Consider the following 25,896-nt stretch of genomic DNA (forward strand, 5'->3'; position numbering starts at 1 on the left):
CCTGCATGCAATCCGTGGCGGTAACACTAAATCTACACGGGTGCCACGGTTTGCATGCTTGACAGCCGTCAGAAGGTTCAGCCAGTGGGCAGTAAAAGTTATGTACCTTCCCTGCCCGTGTTTGCTAGACCACGTGTCTGTGGTCAGATGTATCTTGGCACCAACACTGTGTGCTAGAGATACATTCACTTGCCACTGAACATGGCCATATAGCTCTGGGATGCCCTTCTGGGAGAAATATTTCCTTCAAGGGACCTTGCGATGCACAAATTTTCAAAAGGCCTCCGAGTCCACCAGTTTATATGGCAGTAGTTGGCAGACTAGCAGTTCCGACAAGCCGGCGGTTAGCCATTGGGCAAGAGGGTTATCCGGCAAGAGGGTTATGAACGTGATGACGGCACGGTGGAAGGTGGACTGGAGGACAAATGGGAGGAGAGAGGAGAAGAGGCAGGACGTTGAGTGCCTGGAGTGTGGTTTTGTGGGTTCTGACGGTGTTGCTCCCACTGGACACAATGATGGGAGGCTAGGTGCCTTCTTAAGGTTGGCCCTAGGTGAGTGTTGGGCTTACCGCGACTTATGCGTTGACAGCACAGGCTGCAGATGGCAACATTATTGTCAGCAGCTGACACGTTAAAAAAAGCCCACACTGCGGAGCCATGTGCCGTCGTCCTGGGAGCGCCAGATGTGACCGTGCATGGTGGATGGCTCCAGATACATTTGCAGTCTGCATTTTGCCTCCTGTGCACTGCGAGTTCTGCCTGCTTCTCCACCTTTTCCTCCCTATCTGCTGCTCCGTCTCTCCCTCTGAAGTCCCCCCTCTTGTGGGCACCCACGTGACATCCATCGACACGTCATCATCGTCACCTTCACCACCACTGACATTAGAGATCTCGGAGTAGGCAGCAACAGTGGGAACCACCCTCCTTGGGATGATCTGGGTATTGTCGTCAGACCGCTGGGTGGCGGCCGTTGCTTCCTCCTCTTCCTGATCCGATGCGAAGAATGGCTGCGCATCGGTAAGGTCTGGGAATGGATAGGAAAATAATTCCTCTGACTCGAGTGGAGGGGCTATGGTGGTGGTAGTGGTGTCTTTGGGGGTGCACAAAGCAGAGAGTGAGGAGGGTGCGGATACAGAGGATGAAGATGCTGCAGAAGCGGAAGGCTGAGTGAGCCACTCAACCAAGTATGGTGCGTCTTTTGACATAATTGCACGCACCTTCTTCAACTTCCCACTTAGGCTCCGGCCTGCTGCACCTGTCCAATCCCTACCACCCCTGCGGAATAGCCTGCCTCTTCCTCTACCTGTCATTTTCAAAATGACCCTGTGACAAAGTCCCTATAGAAAAGCAGTATTTGTGGAAGCAGGTATATCGCAGGCCTTAATCAATATCAATCCACTCTACTAGTATTTTGGGGAAACAGGTATATAGAACCCAATAATGAGTATTTGCTGGAAGCCAGCAAATCAAACCCCTTAATCGATATTTGGTGGAAGCTGGTGTATTGCAGGCCTCAATCCATAATTGGTGGAAGCCGGTATATCAATACCCTGTATCAGTATTTTGTGGAAACAGGTATATAGAACCCAATAATGAGTATTTGCTGGAAGTTGGTATATCAAACCCCCTTAAACAATATTTGTGGAAGCTGGTGTATTGCAGGCCTAAATCAATATTTTGTGGAAGCCAGTGTATCACACCGCTCAATCAGTATTTTGTCGAAACAGGTATATCGTACCTCTTAATCTGTTATTTTGGGGGCAACAGGTATATCACACCAGTTGCAATTAGTTATTCGAATAGCGTTTGTCCCTCTATAAAGCTGCGGTATCTCAGCAGAACCGCACACGACTGCTGCACATTACAAATGCACTATAGTATACTTTCTATGTTAGAAGGTATATTATAGGTATATCACACCCCTCTATCAGTTTTTTTTGGGGGCAACAGGTATATCTCACCAGTTGTAATTACTTATTCCAATAGAGTTTGTCCCTCTATCTAGCTGCGGTATCTCAGCAGAACACACACAACTGCTGCACAATACAAATGCTCTATAATATACTTTCTATGTTAGAAGGTATATTATAGGTATATCACACCCCTTAATCATTTTTTTTTTTGGGGGCGGCAACAGGTATATCACATCAGTTGCAATTAGTTTTTCGAATAGCTTTTGTCCCTCTATATAGCTGCGGTATCTCAGCAGAACCGCACACAACTGCGGCATAATACAAATGCACTATAATATACTTTCTATGTTCGAAATATATTATAAGTATATCACACCCCTCTGTATGTCACACCTATCAATAGCACACCTATACCAGTCCTTAAAAGGACTTTTGTGGTCCTATTAGCTAGCATTTGGTGTCCCTAACAGTCTGTCCCTGCTCCACACAGCAACCTCTCCCTACACTGGCAAAAAACAGAATGTAAAATGGCTGCCAGATCGGGTTTATTTATAGGGTAGGGGGGGGGGGGGTGTCCATGTCCTGAAACGTCTTAATTGGCTGTCTTGTCCCACCTGATGGATGTGTCATGGGTCAAAGTTCTTCGCCATATGTTCGCCTGTTCGGTGAACCGCGAACAAGCAAAGTTTGCCGCGAAACGACCGCCGGGCAAACCGCAAGGCCATCTCTAACGCACTTCACTCTATAAGTTTTTTGGGTGAAAGCGTATAGGGGCGTATTTCAGTACTACAAGAAAAATATATATGCACTTTACTCTTTAAGTTTTTCCTGTTCAAAGCGTATAGTGGCCTATTTCAGTCCAACAAGATATATATTCTCAGTTCACTTCTGCAGTTATTTCTGTTGAAAGCGTATAGGGGCGTATTACAGAAAAAGAAAAGAAAAATATATACACACTGCACTGTTGCAGTTATTTCTGGTGAAAGCGTATAGGTTGTATTTCAGTACTACAAGAAAAATATATACGCACTTCACTCTTTAAGTTTTTTGGTGAAAGTGTATAGGAGCATATTTTAGTACTACAAGAATAATACATTGCCTGTCCAAAAAAAAAGTCGCCACAAAAAAAATGCCTTTAGCTTTGATTACGGCACGCATTCGCTGTGGCATTGCTTCGATAAGCTTCTGCAATGTCACAAGATTTATTTCCATCCAGTTTTGCATTCATTTTTCACCAAGATCTTGCATTGATGATGGTAGAGTCTGACTGCTGCGCAAAGCCTTCTCCAGCACATCCCAAAGATTCTCAATGGGGTTAAGGTCTGGACTCTGTGGTGGCCAATCCATGTGTGAAAATGATGTATCATGCTCCCTGAACCACTCTTTCACAATTTGAGCCCGATGAATCCTGGCATTGTCATCCTGGAATATGCCCATGCCATCAGGGAAGAAAAAATCCATTGATGGAATAACCTGGTCATTCAGTATGTTCAGGTAGTCAGCTGACCTCATTATTGGAGCACATACTGTTGCTGAACATAGACCTAACCAACTGCAGCAACCCCAGATCATAGCACTGCCCCCACAGACTTGTACAGTAGGCACTAGGCATGATGGGTGCATCACTTCATCTGCCTCTCTTCTTACCCTGATGCACCCATCACTCTGGAACAGGGTAAATCTGGACTCATCAGACCACATGACCTTCTTCCATTGCTCCAGAGTCCAATCTTTATGCTCCCTAGCAAATTGAAGCCTTTTTTTCTAGTTTGCCTCTGATTTTAGTGGTTTTCTTACAGCTACATAGCTGTTCGGTCCCAATCCCTTGAGTTCCCTTTGCATTGTGCGTGTGGAAATGCTCTTACTTTCACTATTAAACATAACCCTGAGTTCTACTGTTCTTTTGCTTCGATTTGATTTCACCAAACGTTTAAGTGATCGCTGATCACGATCATTCAGGATTTTTTTCCCGCCACATTTCTTCGAATACGATAAGTCCCCACAATCCAGTTTTAAATAATGCATTAGACAGTTCTTAACCCAATTTTAGTAGTTTCTGCAATCTCCTTAGATGTTTTCTCTGCTTGATGCATGCCAATGATTTGACCCTTCTCAAACAGACTAACATCTTTTCCACGACCACGAGATGTGTCTTTCGACATGTAACATAGTAACATAGTAACATAGTACATAAGGCCGAAAAAAGACATCTGTCCATCCAGTTCGGCCTGTCATCCTGCAAATTGATCCAGAGGAAGGCAAAAAAAACCCTGTGAGGTAGAAGCCAATTTTCCCCACTTTAGGGGAATAAAAAATTCCTTCCCGACTCCAATCAGGCAATCAGAATAATTCCCTGGATCAACGACCCCTCTCTAGTAGCTATAGCCTGTAATATTATAACGCTCCAGAAATACATCCAGGCCCCTCTTGAATTCCTTTAGTGAACTCACCATCACCCCCTCCTCAGGCAGAGAGTTCCATAGTCTCACTGCTCTTACCGTAAAGAATCCTCTTCTATGTTTGTGTACAAACCTTCTTTCCTCCAGACACAGAGGATGTCCCCTCGTCACAGTCACAGTCCTGGGGATAAATAGATGACGGGATAGATCTCTGTACTGACCCCTGATATATTTATACATATTAATTAGATCTCCCCTTAGTCGTCTTTTTTCTAAAGTGAATAACCCTAATTTTGATAATCTTTCTGGGTACTGTAGTCCACCCATTCCAGTTATTACTTTAGTTGCCCTCCTCTCCAGCTCTGCTATGTCTGCCTTGTTTACAGGAGCCCAGAACTGTACACAGTACTCCATGTGTGGTCTGACTAGCGATTTGTAAAGTGGTAGGACTATGTTCTTATCACGGGCATCTATGCCCCTTTTGATGCAACCCATTATCTTATTGGCCTTGGCAGCAGCTGCCTGACACAGTTTTTTGCAGCTTAGTTTGCTGTATATAAAAATTCCTAGATCCTTTTCCATGTCAGTGTTACCGAGTGTTTTACCATTTAGTATGTACGGGTGACTTGCATTATTCCTTCCCATGTGCATAACTTTACATTTGTCAGTGTTAAACCTCATCTGCCACTTATCTGCCCAAGCCTCCAATCTACAACATGGTTGTTTAATGGTTCAATAAGATTTTATTATTATTATTATCAAATACAATCATAAGAGAACATCCCAAATTGCAGTATACATACCGCATACAAAGATACATTGCGACATGCCATCATGAACAGCAGTACAGCATAAAGGACAAGGTATAAGCATGTATCTGTATCTGTATAACAAACAGTCAGCTGACAAAAAGTCAGAGGAAACAAAGGCCCTAAAGGGCTTAATAAGGCCTCAAACAAATGATGTATAGGCCAATAATTCTAGACAAACTTGACATAAAAGGGGGGAAGACAGGGTGACACACAAGAGGAGGGGAGGGGGGGGGTGAAATCATAGGTCATATCTAGAGAATAGCTAGGTACTATTAAGGAGGAGAATCAGGGAGAACCCCAGATGCCAACCAAACCGAAAACGACATAGATGATCTAAACCTGGACCATGGCTCCCAACTCCTAAGAAACGCCGGAATCTTGTTGTGATCAGAGGCATACATCTCTTCCCTGTGTAACAGCTCATCCAGTGCAGAGGCCCAAGTGATCCTTTTCAAACTCTCGGTTGACTTCCAATTGCGTGGGATAATTTGCCTCATGGCCAGCATAAAGAGCCGCAATGAACCTTTCTTAACATGTGAGATTCGCCCCGGGAAAATAGAAAGCAGAGCGATGGAAGGGGAAAATGCAATGGAGGCCCGGAATAGAAAATTATAAAGCTTGAAGACATCTTTCCATAATGGGTTAAGCCTCGGACAATCCCACCATATATGGGTCATAGTCCCCCTAGCACCATGGCATCGCCAACATAGTTCAGAAACCGAGGGGTAGAACCGATGCAGTTTCTCCGGTGTCCGATACCATCTGGTAAGTATTTTATAGTTGAGTTCTTGTAAATTACACGATATAGAGATCTTATGCGTGAAAAGCAAAGAGCGTTTCCATTGATCCCCAGTAAAAGTATCACCTAATTCCGTCTCCCAATCAAGCATAAACTTGAGTTTGGGGTAGGAATCTCCTGATTGGCTGCCCTCAGTGACCTCGGTGTTCAGCATGATGTAAAGCAAGGAAATAGCATGGCCAGGGGCAGCCTGAGCAACACATAGCTTTTCAAAATCTGTTAGAGATGTATGGGACCGCAAACCAGGCATCAGAGATCCAACAAATCCCCTGAGTTGAAAATAGAGGAACCATCTTCCAGGAGATGATGGGAATATGTGCGATAGGTCCTCAAGAGGGCGTATCCCAGTAGAAGAACAGACGTCTCTCAGTCTGACAGTAGATGTGTGGGTAGTTCGGAAGGCGGGCACCTGTCTTAGACCCATAGGTAAATCTGGATGGTCAGTGAGCATTGAGAGGGGACCTGGGATCTTAGCCAAATTCAGTTTAGGTGCAAACTTTATCCATGAGGCTGCTAAAGTAGGGAGGAGCATATCAGATTGGGCATGCGGGAGGTTGCATAGGGAGTTAGGGGACAGCCAACATGGTTGTTTAAGAAATGAGAAGCAATTCATTGCACCAGTTGGGGTTAAATAACTTATTGCCAGCTGAAAGATAATCGCCCATGCAGTAATTATCCAATAGGAGGCTCATAACTATTTGCCTAGTTAAATCCAGGTGGCAACTTTTTTTTTGGACAGGCAGTGTATATACGCACTTCACTCTTTAAGTTTTTTCTGGTCAAAGCGTTTAGTGGCCTATTTCAGTCCAACAAGATAAATATATTCTCAGTTCACTTCTGCAGTTATTTATGTTGAAAGCTTATATGGGCGTGTTACAGTAAAAAAAGAAAAATATATACGCACTTCACTGGTGCACTTATTTGTGGCAAAAGCGTTCAGTGGCCTATTTCAGTACAGAAAGAAAAATATATACGCACTTCACTGGTGCATTTATTTCTGCTGAAGCGTTTACTGGCCTATTTCAGTACATAAAAAAAAATATATATATATATATATATTCTCAGTTCACGTTGGCGGTTATATGTGTTGAAAGCATGGCTGGGAGTCAGCAGGGTGGCAGCAGTGGGAGGCCGGGAGCCAAACCTGCCCATGGTAGACCACCTGGTTAGCAGCAGCCTACCCGGGAAGTAGTGGTGCAGGGGTTCACAGAAGTAGCGGCGGTAGCAGACAGTCAGTGCGGCGGTTATATGTGGTAAAATCTTTATTGAAGTATTTTGGTCAAAAAACTAAATTTATTCAGCGGTCAGCGCTGCAGTTATATGCGGTAAAATCTCCATGATGTCTCCATGATAAATCTGTCCCGTGTGGCTTCTACAGACTTTCAAAAACATCCGTCAGCGGAGCGAATAAATGGCGGATGACTGGGACGCTTCCTGACCTTCCCAGGAACTGCTGTCGGGTGCCAACGTTTCATTTCTGAGACGTCCGTATAGTGTGTGGGGGAATCCGAACACCCTCTCCATCTCTGTGCTCCATTATATGCGGTAAAATCTTTTGTGACATTTCGGTGTAAAAATTAATTTTATTCAGCGTTCAGCGCTGCAGTTCTCTGTGGTAAAATCTTTTGTGACATATTTCGGTGGAAAAACAAATCTTATTTAGCGTTCAGTGCTGGAGTAATATGCGGTAAAATCTTTTGTGATGTAATTATGGTGAAAAAACTAATTTTAATCAGAGGTCAGCACTGCAGATATATGCGGTAAAATCTTTTGTGACTTATTTTGGTGGAAAAACAAAATTTATTCAGCGTTCAGCGCTGTAGTAATATGTGGTAAAATCTTTATTGAAGTATGTCGGTCGAAAAACTAAATTAATTCAGTGGTCAGCTCTGCGGTTATATGCGGTAAAATCTTTATTGAAGTATTTCGGTTGAAAAACAAAATTTATTCTGTGGTCAGCGCTGCGGTTAAATGCGGTAAAATCTTTAGCGATGTATCTTGATGATCTTTGCGACTCTTCCGGGCTCAAAGCTATCTTGACCCTTTGTCTTGTCATTGTCTGTAGCTGCTAGAGGCCTGTTCATGCCAGGCAGGTTCCCCCAGAGGTATGTTAGTTCATCAACACTTTGTCATTATGCCATTCTGTGGCTTCCTCATGCTGCTGCTGCCACCTCCACACTCTGTCATTGTGCCACTCTGTGGTATCCTGATTCTGCTGCCACCTCCAGACTCTGTCATTGTGCCACTCTGTGGCCTACTCATGCTGCTGCCACCTCCAGACACTGTTGTTGTGCCACTCTGTGGAAATAAGTTCAAGCGGCACTCGCTATATTACCTGGCGTTGCAGCGGAAAGGAGCGTCGCTCCACGTGAACAAGTAAGAGATTCCAGCAAGCCACCAATATGTTTCAAATATATTCTTCTTTATTTCATAACTCAATAGTAATTTATGCTTTTCGGCATACAGCCTTTGTCAATAGATACATAATATGATTCACACCGACTTTATATAAGGTATATCTGATCAAACACAAGTGACATCATCCACCCCCCTATGGGCGGGAGCAAACCAGCACCAAGCCCCAGGACACATAAACAGAAAGGATATCACAAATCGAAAGTAGAAGATCAACGAGCTGATAGTGTCTATAATAAAAAAAAAAAGAAAAAGGCACTTAAGTAAAGCTATATATATATATATATATATATATATATGCTAACAATCTTATAACCTTGCAACCTCATAGTTGCGATTCAGACCTCTGGGATGTAATGTGTTAAGAGTGTGTATCCAAAAAGCTTCTCTACGGAGTAGGAGTTTTTTTTATATCTCCTCCTCTCCTTGGTCTCATGACCTGTTCTGAAACCTCAGCTGAGACACAGAATGTTTACATCTGTCAAAATGATATGGTAACGGCAATAATAAATGATTTGTCCTTATTGTGGACTTATGGTTACATATCCTCTCCCTCACCATTTGCATCGTTTCTCCCACATATGCAAGCCCACATGGGCATTTGATCAAATAAATCACGTTTTTTGACTCACCTTTGAAAAAAACTTCTATTTTAATAGCTTTTCCTGTTTGGGGATGATAAACCTTAGAACCTTTAATTATATGGGAACATTGAATACAATGCAGGCACGGAAATGTGCCTTTTTCCACAGTCCTCAATGTACTCTGTCTCAATATTTCTTTTTTACTCCCTAGGTCTGCATGCACCAGTTTATCTCTAAGACTGGGATTCTTTTTATTGCAGATCAGAGGTGGATTTTTAAACTCCTCCACGCTTTAGTTAAAATGCACCAATGTTTCCTGACTACATTGTCTATATTCACACTCGTTGCTGTTTAGTCCCTATAGTACCCTGAGATGGAGGGTCAGATCTAACTTTCTCCAAAATGGACCTTGGGTAACCTCTTTCACTAAACCTCTCAACCATTACATGTAGTCTGTGGTCCTGCATAAGTGGGTCAGAAATGATCCGTTTAATTCTCTGAAACTGTGATTTGGCCTACTCATGCTGCTGCCACCTCCAGACTCTGTCATTGTGCCACTCTGTGGCCTACTCATGCTTCTGCCATCTTCATACTCTGTCGGTGTGCCACTCTTTGGCCTACTCATGCTGCTTCCACATCCAGACTCGGTCATTATGCCACTCTGTGGCCTTCTCATGCTGCTGCCACCTCCAGAATCTGTTGTTGTGCCACTCTGTGGCCTACTCATGCTGCTGCCACCTCCAGACTTGGTCATTGTGCCACTCTGTGGCCTCCTCCTGATGCTGCTGCTGCCACCTCCAGACTCTTTCATTGTGCCACTCTGTGGCCTACTCATGCTGCTGCCACCTCCAGATTCAGTCATTGTGCCACCCAGTGGCCTCCTCATACTGCTTCCACCTCACCACTATGTCATAGGTCCACTCTGTGGACTTCTCATGCTGTTCCCACCCTTCCCCACTTCATGACTGGTCCACTATTTTGTCTTTCGGCCTGGAGGATATCATCATTTATTTGACACTGTCACCGCCACTTCTGTGAGAAGGTCTGACAGACGTCATTCTCTTCCTCTTGCATGATGTTCTTTGTTTTGGTTTCACTTTCTCATCTCATTTTCTTCTCCCAGGTGTCACCTATTCAGACTAATCCTCTTTCCTTTATATTCCCTCCCATACTGCCTCACTTTGCGGTTTATACTACTTCCTGGATTGAAGTGTTCACTGCTGGAGGCTTCTGCTGCTTGTTCAGATAAGTCCTTTCATGTATTGTGTTTCCTTGCTAGCTTGATTCTAGGTGACCCTGACTCCCTCCGTATGAAGTGCAGGGAGCCGGTGGTCGTGTCCCCTCACTATTATAGGGTTTTCAGGTGTCACACAATCTAGGTACGGGGGCATACAATCGTCTACCTTTGAGACCCTTGTATGTGCTTAGCAGTCAGGGTGAGCTCTTAGAGTTTTATAGGGGTCACCTATATGCTCCTTAGTTTGGGATCAAGCCAGTCGGACGTTTGTTCATAACTTCCAGCTATCTGCAACATCATCCGTGACAGACACTTCTTCTGATCTGTCAGAAGGAAGGAAAAAAGAGACCCATAACGGATCCTGTCTGTAGCAGCTTTAAGGCCTGTATGGTCCCATCAGAATTGGCTTATGAATTGGCAGCCAAAAGAAGGAGTGGGTACAAAACACAGAAGACATGCAAATATTCGGTTCACGTGTCATCTCTGTTTTAGATCCACTCCTGGTTTTTTTGGGCATTAGCAATACTGATGGATTACTGACCAAATGCTGACCGAGTGAAGACAAATGCTCAACAGACAGGATCCATTTTTTGAGGGGTTATTGTTGTGACGGATCAGAGGAAGGGCAAAATAATCAGTGACGTCAACACAAACTTACTTCTGACACCCTCTCCACTCTGTCCAGCATTGCGACTTCCTTATCTTCCTGCTCCTGCTCCTCGATGGGTTGATCAATGACACGACGGCATGCACGCTCCAGAAAGAAGGCGTAAGGTACAATGTCACTGATGGCGGCCTTGCTGCGACTGACCAGTTTGGAGATCTCTTCAAATGGTCGCAGAAGTCTGTATGCATCGCGCATGAGCAGCCACTGGCACAGTGAAAAAAACCAAGCTCCCAGAACCTGTCCTGCCGCAGAGTTCGTACAGGTAGTCGTTAATGGCACGTTTCTGCCGGAGCAGCCTATCAAGCATATACAATGTGGAGTTCCAGCGCGTCGGGCAGTCACAAATCAGTGGCAGTGTAAGATCTTCTAAAATGGCCAGAGATTTTCCTGGCCTGCCGCAAGACGTCCTGGACCCCAGGGTATTTGACAACAAATCGCTGCACGACTAAGTTCAGGACATGTGCCATGCACGGCACGTGGGTCATTTTGCCCTGTCTCAGTGCGCTTAGCAGATTGGCACCGTTGTCGCACATCACTTTACCAACTGTCAAATTGAGCGGTGTTAGCCACTGATCAGCCTGTGAATTCAGAGCTGAAAGGAGTGCAGGAGCGGTGTGGCTCTTGGCTTCCAGGCACAACAGCCGCAGCACAGCATGGCAACGTCTCACCTGGCAAGTCGAATAGGTTCTGGGGAGCTAGGTCGGGGGTGCAGCGGAAGAAGCGTTAGCAGTGGAAAAGGAGGAGTCAGCCGAGGACGAAACGGAGGATGGAGTAGGAGGAGGAGAAGAAGAGGCAGGCCTGCATGCAATCCGTGGCGGTAACACTAAATCTACACGGGTGCCACGGTTTGCATGCTTGACAGCCGTCAGAAGGTTCAGCCAGTGGGCAGTAAAAGTTATGTACCTTCCCTGCCCGTGTTTGCTAGACCACGTGTCTGTGGTCAGATGTATCTTGGCACCAACACTGTGTGCTAGAGATACATTCACTTGCCACTGAACATGGCCATATAGCTCTGGGATGCCCTTCTGGGAGAAATATTTCCTTCAAGGGACCTTGCGATGCACAAATTTTCAAAAGGCCTCCGAGTCCACCAGTTTATATGGCAGTAGTTGGCAGACTAGCAGTTCCGACAAGCCAGCGGTTAGCCATTGGGCAAGAGGGTTATCCGGCAAGAGGGTTATGAACGCGATGACGGCACGGTGGAAGGTGGACTGGAGGACAAATGGGAGGAGAGAGGAGAAGAGGCAGGACGTTGAGTGCCTGGAGTGTGGTTTTGTGGGTTCTGACGGTGTTGCTCCCACTGGACACAATGATGGGAGGCTAGGTGCCTTCTTAAGGTTGGCCCTAGGTGAGTGTTGGGCTTACCGCGACTTATGCGTTGACAGCACAGGCTGCAGATGGCAACATTATTGTCAGCAGCTGACACGTTAAAAAAAGCCCACACTGCGGAGCCATGTGCCGTCGTCCTGGGAGCGCCAGATGTGACCGTGCATGGTGGATGGCTCCAGATACATTTGCAGTCTGCTTTTTGCCTCCTGTGCACTGCGAGTTCTGCCTGCTTCTCCACCTTTTCCTCCCTATCTGCTGCTCCGTCTCTCCCTCTGAAGTCCCCCCTCTTGTGGGCACCCACGTGACATCCATCGACACGTCATCATCGTCACCTTCACCACCACTGACATTAGAGATCTCGGAGTAGGCAGCAACAGTGGGAACCACCCTCCTTGGGCTGATCTGGGTATTGTCGTCAGACCGCTGGGTGGCGGCCGTTGCTTCCTCCTCTTCCTGATCCGATGCGAAGAATGGCTGCGCATCGGTAAGGTCTGGGAATGGATAGGAAAATAATTCCTCTGACTCGAGTGGAGGGGCTATGGTGGTGGTAGTGGTGTCTTTGGGGGTGCACAAAGCAGAGAGTGAGGAGGGTGCGGATACAGAGGATGAAGATGCTGCAGAAGCGGAAGGCTGAGTGAGCCACTCAACCAAGTATGGTGCGTCTTTTGACATAATTGCACGCACCTTCTTCAACTTCCCACTTAGGCTCCGGCCTGCTGCACCTGTCCAATCCCTACCACCCCTGCGGAATAGCCTGCCTCTTCCTCTACCTGTCATTTTCAAAATGACCCTGTGACAAAGTCCCTATAGAAAAGCAGTATTTGTGGAAGCAGGTATATCGCAGGCCTTAATCAATATCAATCCACTCTACTAGTATTTTGGGGAAACTGGTATAAAGAACCCAATAATGAGTATTTGCAGGAAGCCAGCAAATCAAACCCCTTAATCGATATTTGGTGGAAGCTGGTGTATTGCAGGCCTCAATCCATAATTGGTGGAAGCCGGTATATCAATACCCTGTATCAGTATTTTGTGGAAACAGGTATATAGAACCCAATAATGAGTATTTGCTGGAAGCTGGTATATCAAACCCCCTTAAACAATATTTGTGGAAGCTGGTGTATTGCAGGCCTAAATCAATATTTTGTGGAAGCCAGTGTATCACACCGCTCAATCAGTATTTTGTCGAAACAGGTATATCGCACCTCTTAATCTGTTATTTTGGGGGCAACAGGTATATCACACCAGTTGCAATTAGTTATTCGAATAGCGTTTGTCCCTCTATAAAGCTGCGGTATCTCAGCAGAACCGCACACGACTGCTGCACATTACAAATGCACTATAGTATACTTTCTATGTTAGAAGGTATATTATAGGTATATCACACCCCTCTATCAGTTTTTTTTGGGGGCAACAGGTATATCACACCTGTTGCAATTACTTATTCCAATAGAGTTTGTCCCTCTATCTAGCTGCGGTATCTCAGCAGAACACACACAACTGCTGCACAATACAAATGCTCTATAATATACTTTCTATGTTAGAAGGTATATTATAGGTATATCACACCCCTTAATAATTTTTTTTTTTGGGGGCGGCAACAGGTATATCACATCAGTTGCAATTAGTTTTTCGAATAGCTTTTGTCCCTCTATATAGCTGCGGTATCTCAGCAGAACCGCACACAACTGCGGCATAATACAAATGCACTATAATATACTTTCTATGTTCGAAATATATTATAAGTATATCACACCCCTCTGTATGTCACACCTATCAATAGCACACCTATACCAGTCCTTAAAAGGACTTTTGTGGTCCTATTAGCTAGCATTTGGTGTCCCTAACAGTCTGTCCCTGCTCCACACAGCAACCTCTCCCTACACTGGCAAAAAACAGAATGTAAAATGGCTGCCAGATCGGGTTTATTTATAGGGTAGGGGGGGGGGGGGGGGGGCCATGTCCTGAAACGTCTTAATTGGCTGTCTTGTCCCCCCTGGTGGATGTGTCATGGGTCAAAGTTCTTCGCCATATGTTCGCCTGTTCGGTGAACCGCGAACAAGCAAAGTTTGCCGCGAAACGACCGCCGGGCAAACCGCAAGGCCATCTCTAACGCACTTCACTCTATAAGTTTTTTGGGTGAAAGCGTATAGGGGCGTATTTCAGTACTACAAGAAAAATATATATGCACTTTACTCTTTAAGTTTTTCCTGTTCAAAGCGTATAGTGGCCTATTTCAGTCCAACAAGATATATATTCTCAGTTCACTTCTGCAGTTATTTCTGTTGAAAGCGTATAGGGGCGTATTACAGAAAAAGAAAAGAAAAATATATACACACTGCACTGTTGCAGTTATTTCTGGTGAAAGCGTATAGGTTGTATTTCAGTACTACAAGAAAAATATATACGCACTTCACTCTTTAAGTTTTTTGGTGAAAGTGTATAGGAGCATATTTTAGTACTACAAGAATAATACATTGCCTGTCCAAAAAAAAAGTCGCCACAAAAAAAATGCCTTTAGCTTTGATTACGGCACGCATTCGCTGTGGCATTGCTTCGATAAGCTTCTGCAATGTCACAAGATTTATTTCCATCCAGTTTTGCATTCATTTTTCACCAAGATCTTGCATTGATGATGGTAGAGTCTGACTGCTGCGCAAAGCCTTCTCCAGCACATCCCAAAGATTCTCAATGGGGTTAAGGTCTGGACTCTGTGGTGGCCAATCCATGTGTGAAAATGATGTATCATGCTCCCTGAACCACTCTTTCACAATTTGAGCCCGATGAATCCTGGCATTGTCATCCTGGAATATGCCCATGCCATCAGGGAAGAAAAAATCCATTGATGGAATAACCTGGTCATTCAGTATGTTCAGGTAGTCATCTGACCTCATTATTGGAGCACATACTGTTGCTGAACATAGACCTAACCAACTGCAGCAACCCCAGATCATAGCACTGCCCCCACAGACTTGTACAGTAGGCACTAGGCATGATGGGTGCATCACTTCATCTGCCTCTCTTCTTACCCTGATGCACCCATCACTCTGGAACAGGGTAAATCTGGACTCATCAGACCACATGACCTTCTTCCATTGCTCCAGAGTCCAATCTTTATGCTCCCTAGCAAATTGAAGCCTTTTTTTCTAGTTTGCCTCTGATTTTAGTGGTTTTCTTACAGCTACATAGCTGTTCGGTCCCAATCCCTTGAGTTCCCTTTGCATTGTGCGTGTGGAAATGCTCTTACTTTCACTATTAAACATAACCCTGAGTTCTACTGTTCTTTTGCTTCGATTTGATTTCACCAAACGTTTAAGTGATCGCTGATCACGATCATTCAGGATTTTTTTCCCGCCACATTTCTTCGAATACGATAAGTCCCCACAATCCAGTTTTAAATAATGCATTAGACAGTTCTTAACCCAATTTTAGTAGTTTCTGCAATCTCCTTAGATGTTTTCTCTGCTTGATGCATGCCAATGATTTGACCCTTCTCAAACAGACTAACATCTTTTCCACGACCACGAGATGTGTCTTTCGACATGTAACATAGTAACATAGTAACATAGTACATAAGGCCGAAAAAAGACATCTGTCCATCCAGTTCGGCCTGTCATCCTGCAAATTGATCCAGAGGAAGGCAAAAAAAACCCTGTGAGGTAGAAGCCAATTTTCCCCACTTTAGGGGAATAAAAAATTCCTTCCCGACTCCAATCAGGCAATCAGAATAATTCCCTGGATCAACGACCCCTCACTAGTAGCTATAGCCTGTAATATTATAACGCTCCAGAAATACATCCAGGCCCCTCTTGAATTCCTTTAGTGAACTCACCATCACCCCCTCCTCAGGCAGAGAGTTCCATAGTCTCACTGCTCTTACCGTAAAGAATCCTCTTCTATGTTTGTGTACAAACCTTCTTTCCTCCAGACGCAGAGGATGTCCCCTCGTCACAGTCACAGTCCTGGGGATAAATAGATGACGGGATAGATCTCTGTACTGACCCCTGATATATTTATACATATTAATTAGATCTCCCCTTAGTCGTCTTTTTTCTAAAGTGAATAACCCTAATTTTGATAATCTTTCTGGGTACTGTAGTCCACCCATTCCAGTTATTACTTTAGTTGCCCTCCTCTCCAGCTCTGCTATGTCTGCCTTGTTTACAGGAGCCCAGAACTGTACACAGTACTCCATGTGTGGTCTGACTAGCGATTTGTAAAGTGGTAGGACTATGTTCTTATCACGGGCATCTATGCCCCTTTTGATGCAACCCATTATCTTATTGGCCTTGGCAGCAGCTGCCTGACACAGTTTTTTGCAGCTTAGTTTGCTGTATATAAAAATTCCTAGATCCTTTTCCATGTCAGTGTTACCGAGTGTTTTACCATTTAGTATGTACGGGTGACTTGCATTATTCCTTCCCATGTGCATAACTTTACATTTGTCAGTGTTAAACCTCATCTGCCACTTATCTGCCCAAGCCTCCAATCTACAACATGGTTGTTTAAGAAATGAGAAGCAATTCATTGCACCAGTTGGGGTTAAATAACTTATTGCCAGCTGAAAGATAATCGCCCATGCAGTAATTATCCAATAGGAGGCTCATAACTATTTGCCTAGTTAAATCCAGGTGGCAACTTTTTTTTTGGACAGGCAGTGTATATACGCACTTCACTCTTTAAGTTTTTTCTGGTCAAAGCGTTTAGTGGCCTATTTCAGTCCAACAAGATAAATATATTCTCAGTTCACTTCTGCAGTTATTTATGTTGAAAGCTTATATGGGCGTGTTACAGTAAAAAAAGAAAAATATATACGCACTTCACTGGTGCACTTATTTGTGGCAAAAGCGTTCAGTGGCCTATTTCAGTACAGAAAGAAAAATATATACGCACTTCACTGGTGCATTTATTTCTGCTGAAGCGTTTACTGGCCTATTTCAGTACATAAAAAAAAAAATATATATATATATATATTCTCAGTTCACGTGGGCGGTTATATGTGTTGAAAGCATGGCTGGGAGTCAGCAGGGTGGCAGCAGTGGGAGGCCGGGAGCCAAACCTGCCCAGGGTAGACCACCTGGTTAGCAGCAGCCTACCCGGGAAGTAGTGGTGCAGGGGTTCTCAGAAGTAGCGGCGGTAGCAGACAGTCAGTGCGGCGGTTATATGTGGTAAAATCTTTATTGAAGTATTTTGGTCAAAAAACTAAATTTATTCAGCGGTCAGCGCTGCAGTTATATGCGGTAAAATCTCCATGATGTCTCCATGATAAATCTGTCCCGTGTGGCTTCTACAGACTTTCAAAAACATCCGTCAGCGGAGCGAATAAATGGCGGATGACTGGGACGCTTCCTGACCTTCCCAGGAACTGCTGTCGGGTGCCAACGTTTCATTTCTGAGACGTCCGTATAGTGTGTGGGGGAATCCGAACACCCTCTCCATCTCTGTGCTCCATTATATGCGGTAAAATCTTTTGTGACATTTCGGTGTAAAAATTAATTTTATTCAGCGTTCAGCGCTGCAGTTCTCTGTGGTAAAATCTTTTGTGACGTATTTCGGTGGAAAAACAAATCTTATTTAGCGTTCAGTGCTGGAGTAATATGCGGTAAAATCTTTTGTGATGTAATTATGGTGAAAAAACTAATTTTAATCAGAGGTCAGCACTGCAGATATATGCGGTAAAATCTTTTGTGACTTATTTTGGTGGAAAAACAAAATTTATTCAGCGTTCAGCGCTGTAGTAATATGTGGTAAAATCTTTATTGAAGTATGTCGGTCGAAAAACTAAATTAATTCAGTGGTCAGCTCTGCGGTTATATGCGGTAAAATCTTTATTGAAGTATTTCGGTTGAAAAACAAAATTTATTCTGTGGTCAGCGCTGCGGTTAAATGCGGTAAAATCTTTAGCGATGTATCTTGATGATCTTTGCGACTCTTCCGGGCTCAAAGCTATCTTGACCCTTTGTCTTGTCATTGTCTGTAGCTGCTAGAGGCCTGTTCATGCCAGGCAGGTTCCCCCAGAGGTATGTTAGTTCATCAACACTTTGTCATTATGCCATTCTGTGGCTTCCTCATGCTGCTGCTGCCACCTCCACACTCTGTCATTGTGCCACTCTGTGGTATCCTGATTCTGCTGCCACCTCCAGACTCTGTCATTGTGCCACTCTGTGGCCTACTCATGCTGCTGCCACCTCCAGACACTGTTGTTGTGCCACTCTGTGGAAATAAGTTCAAGCGGCACTCGCTATATTACCTGGCGTTGCAGCGGAAAGGAGCGTCGCTCCACGTGAACAAGTAAGAGATTCCAGCAAGCCACCAATATGTTTCAAATATATTCTTCTTTATTTCATAACTCAATAGTAATTTATGCTTTTCGGCATACAGCCTTTGTCAATAGATACATAATATGATTCACACCGACTTTATATAAGGTATATCTGATCAAACACAAGTGACATCATCCACCCCCCTATGGGCGGGAGCAAACCAGCACCAAGCCCCAGGACACATAAACAGAAAGGATATCACAAATCGAAAGTAGAAGATCAACGAGCTGATAGTGTCTATAATAAAAAAAAAAAGAAAAAGGCACTTAAGTAAAGCTATATATATATATATATATATATATATGCTAACAATCTTATAACCTTGCAACCTCATAGTTGCGATTCAGACCTCTGGGATGTAATGTGTTAAGAGTGTGTATCCAAAAAGCTTCTCTACGGAGTAGGAGTTTTTTTTATATCTCCTCCTCTCCTTGGTCTCATGACCTGTTCTGAAACCTCAGCTGAGACACAGAATGTTTACATCTGTCAAAATGATATGGTAACGGCAATAATAAATGATTTGTCCTTATTGTGGACTTATGGTTACATATCCTCTCCCTCACCATTTGCATCGTTTCTCCCACATATGCAAGCCCACATGGGCATTTGATCAAATAAATCACGTTTTTTGACTCACCTTTGAAAAAAACTTCTATTTTAATAGCTTTTCCTGTTTGGGGATGATAAACCTTAGAACCTTTAATTATATGGGAACATTGAATACAATGCAGGCACGGAAATGTGCCTTTTTCCACAGTCCTCAATGTACTCTGTCTCAATATTTCTTTTTTACTCCCTAGGTCTGCATGCACCAGTTTATCTCTAAGACTGGGATTCTTTTTATTGCAGATCAGAGGTGGATTTTTAAACTCCTCCACGCTTTAGTTAAAATGCACCAATGTTTCCTGACTACATTGTCTATATTCACACTCGTTGCTGTTTAGTCCCTATAGTACCCTGAGATGGAGGGTCAGATCTAACTTTCTCCAAAATGGACCTTGGGTAACCTCTTTCACTAAACCTCTCAACCATTACATGTAGTCTGTGGTCCTGCATAAGTGGGTCAGAAATGATCCGTTTAATTCTCTGAAACTGTGATTTGGCCTACTCATGCTGCTGCCACCTCCAGACTCTGTCATTGTGCCACTCTGTGGCCTACTCATGCTTCTGCCATCTTCATACTCTGTCGGTGTGCCACTCTTTGGCCTACTCATGCTGCTTCCACATCCAGACTCGGTCATTATGCCACTCTGTGGCCTTCTCATGCTGCTGCCACCTCCAGAATCTGTTGTTGTGCCACTCTGTGGCCTACTCATGCTGCTGCCACCTCCAGACTTGGTCATTGTGCCACTCTGTGGCCTCCTCCTGATGCTGCTGCTGCCACCTCCAGACTCTTTCATTGTGCCACTCTGTGGCCTACTCATGCTGCTGCCACCTCCAGATTCAGTCATTGTGCCACCCAGTGGCCTCCTCATACTGCTTCCACCTCACCACTATGTCATAGGTCCACTCTGTGGACTTCTCATGCTGTTCCCACCCTTCCCCACTTCATGACTGGTCCACTATTTTGTCTTTCGGCCTGGAGGATATCATCATTTATTTGACACTGTCACCGCCACTTCTGTGAGAAGGTCTGACAGACGTCATTCTCTTCCTCTTGCATGATGTTCTTTGTTTTGGTTTCACTTTCTCATCTCATTTTCTTCTCCCAGGTGTCACCTATTCAGACTAATCCTCTTTCCTTTATATTCCCTCCCATACTGCCTCACTTTGCGGTTTATACTACTTCCTGGATTGAAGTGTTCACTGCTGGAGGCTTCTGCTGCTTGTTCAGATAAGTCCTTTCATGTATTGTGTTTCCTTGCTAGCTTGATTCTAGGTGACCCTGACTCCCTCCGTATGAAGTGCAGGGAGCCGGTGGTCGTGTCCCCTCACTATTATAGGGTTTTCAGGTGTCACACAATCTAGGTACGGGGGCATACAATCGTCTACCTTTGAGACCCTTGTATGTGCTTAGCAGTCAGGGTGAGCTCTTAGAGTTTTATAGGGGTCACCTATATGCTCCTTAGTTTGGGATCAAGCCAGTCGGACGTTTGTTCATAACTTCCAGCTATCTGCAACATCATCCGTGACAGACACTTCTTCTGATCTGTCAGAAGGAAGGAAAAAAGAGACCCATAACGGATCCTGTCTGTAGCAGCTTTAAGGCCTGTATGGTCCCATCAGAATTGGCTTATGAATTGGCAGCCAAAAGAAGGAGTGGGTACAAAACACAGAAGACATGCAAATATTCGGTTCACGTGTCATCTCTGTTTTAGATCCACTCCTGGTTTTTTTGGGCATTAGCAATACTGATGGATTACTGACCAAATGCTGACCGAGTGAAGACAAATGCTCAACAGACAGGATCCATTTTTTGAGGGGTTATTGTTGTGACGGATCAGAGGAAGGGCAAAATAATCAGTGACGTCAACACAAACTTACTTCTGACACCCTCTCCACTCTGTCCAGCATTGCGACTTCCTTATCTTCCTGCTCCTGCTCCTCGATGGGTTGATCAATGACACGACGGCATGCACGCTCCAGAAAGAAGGCGTAAGGTACAATGTCACTGATGGCGGCCTTGCTGCGACTGACCAGTTTGGAGATCTCTTCAAATGGTCGCAGAAGTCTGTATGCATCGCGCATGAGCAGCCACTGGCACAGTGAAAAAAACCAAGCTCCCAGAACCTGTCCTGCCGCAGAGTTCGTACAGGTAGTCGTTAATGGCACGTTTCTGCCGGAGCAGCCTATCAAGCATATACAATGTGGAGTTCCAGCGCGTCGGGCAGTCACAAATCAGTGGCAGTGTAAGATCTTCTAAAATGGCCAGAGATTTTCCTGGCCTGCCGCAAGACGTCCTGGACCCCAGGGTATTTGACAACAAATCGCTGCACGACTAAGTTCAGGACATGTGCCATGCACGGCACGTGGGTCATTTTGCCCTGTCTCAGTGCGCTTAGCAGATTGGCACCGTTGTCGCACATCACTTTACCAACTGTCAAATTGAGCGGTGTTAGCCACTGATCAGCCTGTGAATTCAGAGCTGAAAGGAGTGCAGGAGCGGTGTGGCTCTTGGCTTCCAGGCACAACAGCCGCAGCACAGCATGGCAACGTCTCACCTGGCAAGTCGAATAGGTTCTGGGGAGCTAGGTCGGGGGTGCAGCGGAAGAAGCGTTAGCAGTGGAAAAGGAGGAGTCAGCCGAGGACGAAACGGAGGATGGAGTAGGAGGAGGAGAAGAAGAGGCAGGCCTGCATGCAATCCGTGGCGGTAACACTAAATCTACACGGGTGCCACGGTTTGCATGCTTGACAGCCGTCAGAAGGTTCAGCCAGTGGGCAGTAAAAGTTATGTACCTTCCCTGCCCGTGTTTGCTAGACCACGTGTCTGTGGTCAGATGTATCTTGGCACCAACACTGTGTGCTAGAGATACATTCACTTGCCACTGAACATGGCCATATAGCTCTGGGATGCCCTTCTGGGAGAAATATTTCCTTCAAGGGACCTTGCGATGCACAAATTTTCAAAAGGCCTCCGAGTCCACCAGTTTATATGGCAGTAGTTGGCAGACTAGCAGTTCCGACAAGCCAGCGGTTAGCCATTGGGCAAGAGGGTTATCCGGCAAGAGGGTTATGAACGCGATGACGGCACGGTGGAAGGTGGACTGGAGGACAAATGGGAGGAGAGAGGAGAAGAGGCAGGACGTTGAGTGCCTGGAGTGTGGTTTTGTGGGTTCTGACGGTGTTGCTCCCACTGGACACAATGATGGGAGGCTAAGTGCCTTCTTAAGGTTGGCCCTAGGTGAGTGTTGGGCTTACCGCGACTTATGCGTTGACAGCACAGGCTGCAGATGGCAACATTATTGTCAGCAGCTGACACGTTAAAAAAAGCCCACACTGCGGAGCCATGTGCCGTCGTCCTGGGAGCGCCAGATGTGACCGTGCATGGTGGATGGCTCCAGATACATTTGCAGTCTGCTTTTTGCCTCCTGTGCACTGCGAGTTCTGCCTGCTTCTCCACCTTTTCCTCCCTATCTGCTGCTCCGTCTCTCCCTCTGAAGTCCCCCCTCTTGTGGGCACCCACGTGACATCCATCGACACGTCATCATCGTCACCTTCACCACCACTGACATTAGAGATCTCGGAGTAGGCAGCAACAGTGGGAACCACCCTCCTTGGGCTGATCTGGGTATTGTCGTCAGACCGCTGGGTGGCGGCCGTTGCTTCCTCCTCTTCCTGATCCGATGCGAAGAATGGCTGCGCATCGGTAAGGTCTGGGAATGGATAGGAAAATAATTCCTCTGACTCGAGTGGAGGGGCTATGGTGGTGGTAGTGGTGTCTTTGGGGGTGCACAAAGCAGAGAGTGAGGAGGGTGCGGATACAGAGGATGAAGATGCTGCAGAAGCGGAAGGCTGAGTGAGCCACTCAACCAAGTATGGTGCGTCTTTTGACATAATTGCACGCACCTTCTTCAACTTCCCACTTAGGCTCCGGCCTGCTGCACCTGTCCAATCCCTACCACCCCTGCGGAATAGCCTGCCTCTTCCTCTACCTGTCATTTTCAAAATGACCCTGTGACAAAGTCCCTATAGAAAAGCAGTATTTGTGGAAGCAGGTATATCGCAGGCCTTAATCAATATCAATCCACTCTACTAGTATTTTGGGGAAACTGGTATAAAGAACCCAATAATGAGTATTTGCAGGAAGCCAGCAAATCAAACCCCTTAATCGATATTTGGTGGAAGCTGGTGTATTGCAGGCCTCAATCCATAATTGGTGGAAGCCGGTATATCAATACCCTGTATCAGTATTTTGTGGAAACAGGTATATAGAACCCAATAATGAGTATTTGCTGGAAGTTGGTATATCAAACCCCCTTAAACAATATTTGTGGAAGCTGGTGTATTGCAGGCCTAAATCAATATTTTGTGGAAGCCAGTGTATCACACCGCTCAATCAGTATTTTGTCGAAACAGGTATATCGCACCTCTTAATCTGTTATTTTGGGGGCAACAGGTATATCACACCAGTTGCAATTAGTTATTCGAATAGCGTTTGTCCCTCTATAAAGCTGCGGTATCTCAGCAGAACCGCACACGACTGCTGCACATTACAAATGCACTATAGTATACTTTCTATGTTAGAAGGTATATTATAGGTATATCACACCCCTCTATCAGTTTTTTTTGGGGGCAACAGGTATATCACACCTGTTGCAATTACTTATTCCAATAGAGTTTGTCCCTCTATCTAGCTGCGGTATCTCAGCAGAACACACACAACTGCTGCACAATACAAATGCTCTATAATATACTTTCTATGTTAGAAGGTATATTATAGGTATATCACACCCCTTAATAATTTTTTTTTTTGGGGGCGGCAACAGGTATATCACATCAGTTGCAATTAGTTTTTCGAATAGCTTTTGTCCCTCTATATAGCTGCGGTATCTCAGCAGAACCGCACACAACTGCGGCATAATACAAATGCACTATAATATACTTTCTATGTTCGAAATATATTATAAGTATATCACACCCCTCTGTATGTCACACCTATCAATAGCACACCTATACCAGTCCTTAAAAGGACTTTTGTGGTCCTATTAGCTAGCATTTGGTGTCCCTAACAGTCTGTCCCTGCTCCACACAGCAACCTCTCCCTACACTGGCAAAAAACAGAATGTAAAATGGCTGCCAGATCGGGTTTATTTATAGGGTAGGGGGGGGGGGGGGTGTCCATGTCCTGAAACGTCTTAATTGGCTGTCTTGTCCCACCTGATGGATGTGTCATGGGTCAAAGTTCTTCGCCATATGTTCGCCTGTTCGGTGAACCGCGAACAAGCAAAGTTTGCCGCGAAACGACCGCCGGGCAAACCGCAAGGCCATCTCTAACGCACTTCACTCTATAAGTTTTTGGGGTGAAAGCGTATAGGGGCGTATTTCAGTACTACAAGAAAAATATATATGCACTTTACTCTTTAAGTTTTTCCTGTTCAAAGCGTATAGTGGCCTATTTCAGTCCAACAAGATATATATTCTCAGTTCACTTCTGCAGTTATTTCTGTTGAAAGCGTATAGGGGCGTATTACAGAAAAAGAAAAGAAAAATATATACACACTGCACTGTTGCAGTTATTTCTGGTGAAAGCGTATAGGTTGTATTTCAGTACTACAAGAAAAATATATACGCACTTCACTCTTTAAGTTTTTTGGTGAAAGTGTATAGGAGCATATTTTAGTACTACAAGAATAATACATTGCCTGTCCAAAAAAAAAGTCGCCACAAAAAAAATGCCTTTAGCTTTGATTACGGCACGCATTCGCTGTGGCATTGCTTCGATAAGCTTCTGCAATGTCACAAGATTTATTTCCATCCAGTTTTGCATTCATTTTTCACCAAGATCTTGCATTGATGATGGTAGAGTCTGACTGCTGCGCAAAGCCTTCTCCAGCACATCCCAAAGATTCTCAATGGGGTTAAGGTCTGGACTCTGTGGTGGCCAATCCATGTGTGAAAATGATGCATCATGCTCCCTGAACCACTCTTTCACAATTTGAGCCCGATGAATCCTGGCATTGTCATCCTGGAATATGCCCATGCCATCAGGGAAGAAAAAATCCATTGATGGAATAACCTGGTCATTCAGTATGTTCAGGTAGTCATCTGACCTCATTATTGGAGCACATACTGTTGCTGAACATAGACCTAACCAACTGCAGCAACCCCAGATCATAGCACTGCCCCCACAGACTTGTACAGTAGGCACTAGGCATGATGGGTGCATCACTTCATCTGCCTCTCTTCTTACCCTGATGCACCCATCACTCTGGAACAGGGTAAATCTGGACTCATCAGACCACATGACCTTCTTCCATTGCTCCAGAGTCCAATCTTTATGCTCCCTAGCAAATTGAAGCCTTTTTTTCTAGTTTGCCTCTGATTTTAGTGGTTTTCTTACAGCTACATAGCTGTTCGGTCCCAATCCCTTGAGTTCCCTTTGCATTGTGCGTGTGGAAATGCTCTTACTTTCACTATTAAACATAACCCTGAGTTCTACTGTTCTTTTGCTTCGATTTGATTTCACCAAACGTTTAAGTGATCGCTGATCACGATCATTCAGGATTTTTTTCCCGCCACATTTCTTCGAATACGATAAGTCCCCACAATCCAGTTTTAAATAATGCATTAGACAGTTCTTAACCCAATTTTAGTAGTTTCTGCAATCTCCTTAGATGTTTTCTCTGCTTGATGCATGCCAATGATTTGACCCTTCTCAAACAGACTAACATCTTTTCCACGACCACGAGATGTGTCTTTCGACATGTAACATAGTAACATAGTAACATAGTACATAAGGCCGAAAAAAGACATCTGTCC

Source organism: Bufo bufo, chromosome 10 (genome assembly GCF_905171765.1).
Source record: "Bufo bufo chromosome 10, aBufBuf1.1, whole genome shotgun sequence".
NCBI lineage: Eukaryota > Metazoa > Chordata > Amphibia > Anura > Bufonidae > Bufo > Bufo bufo.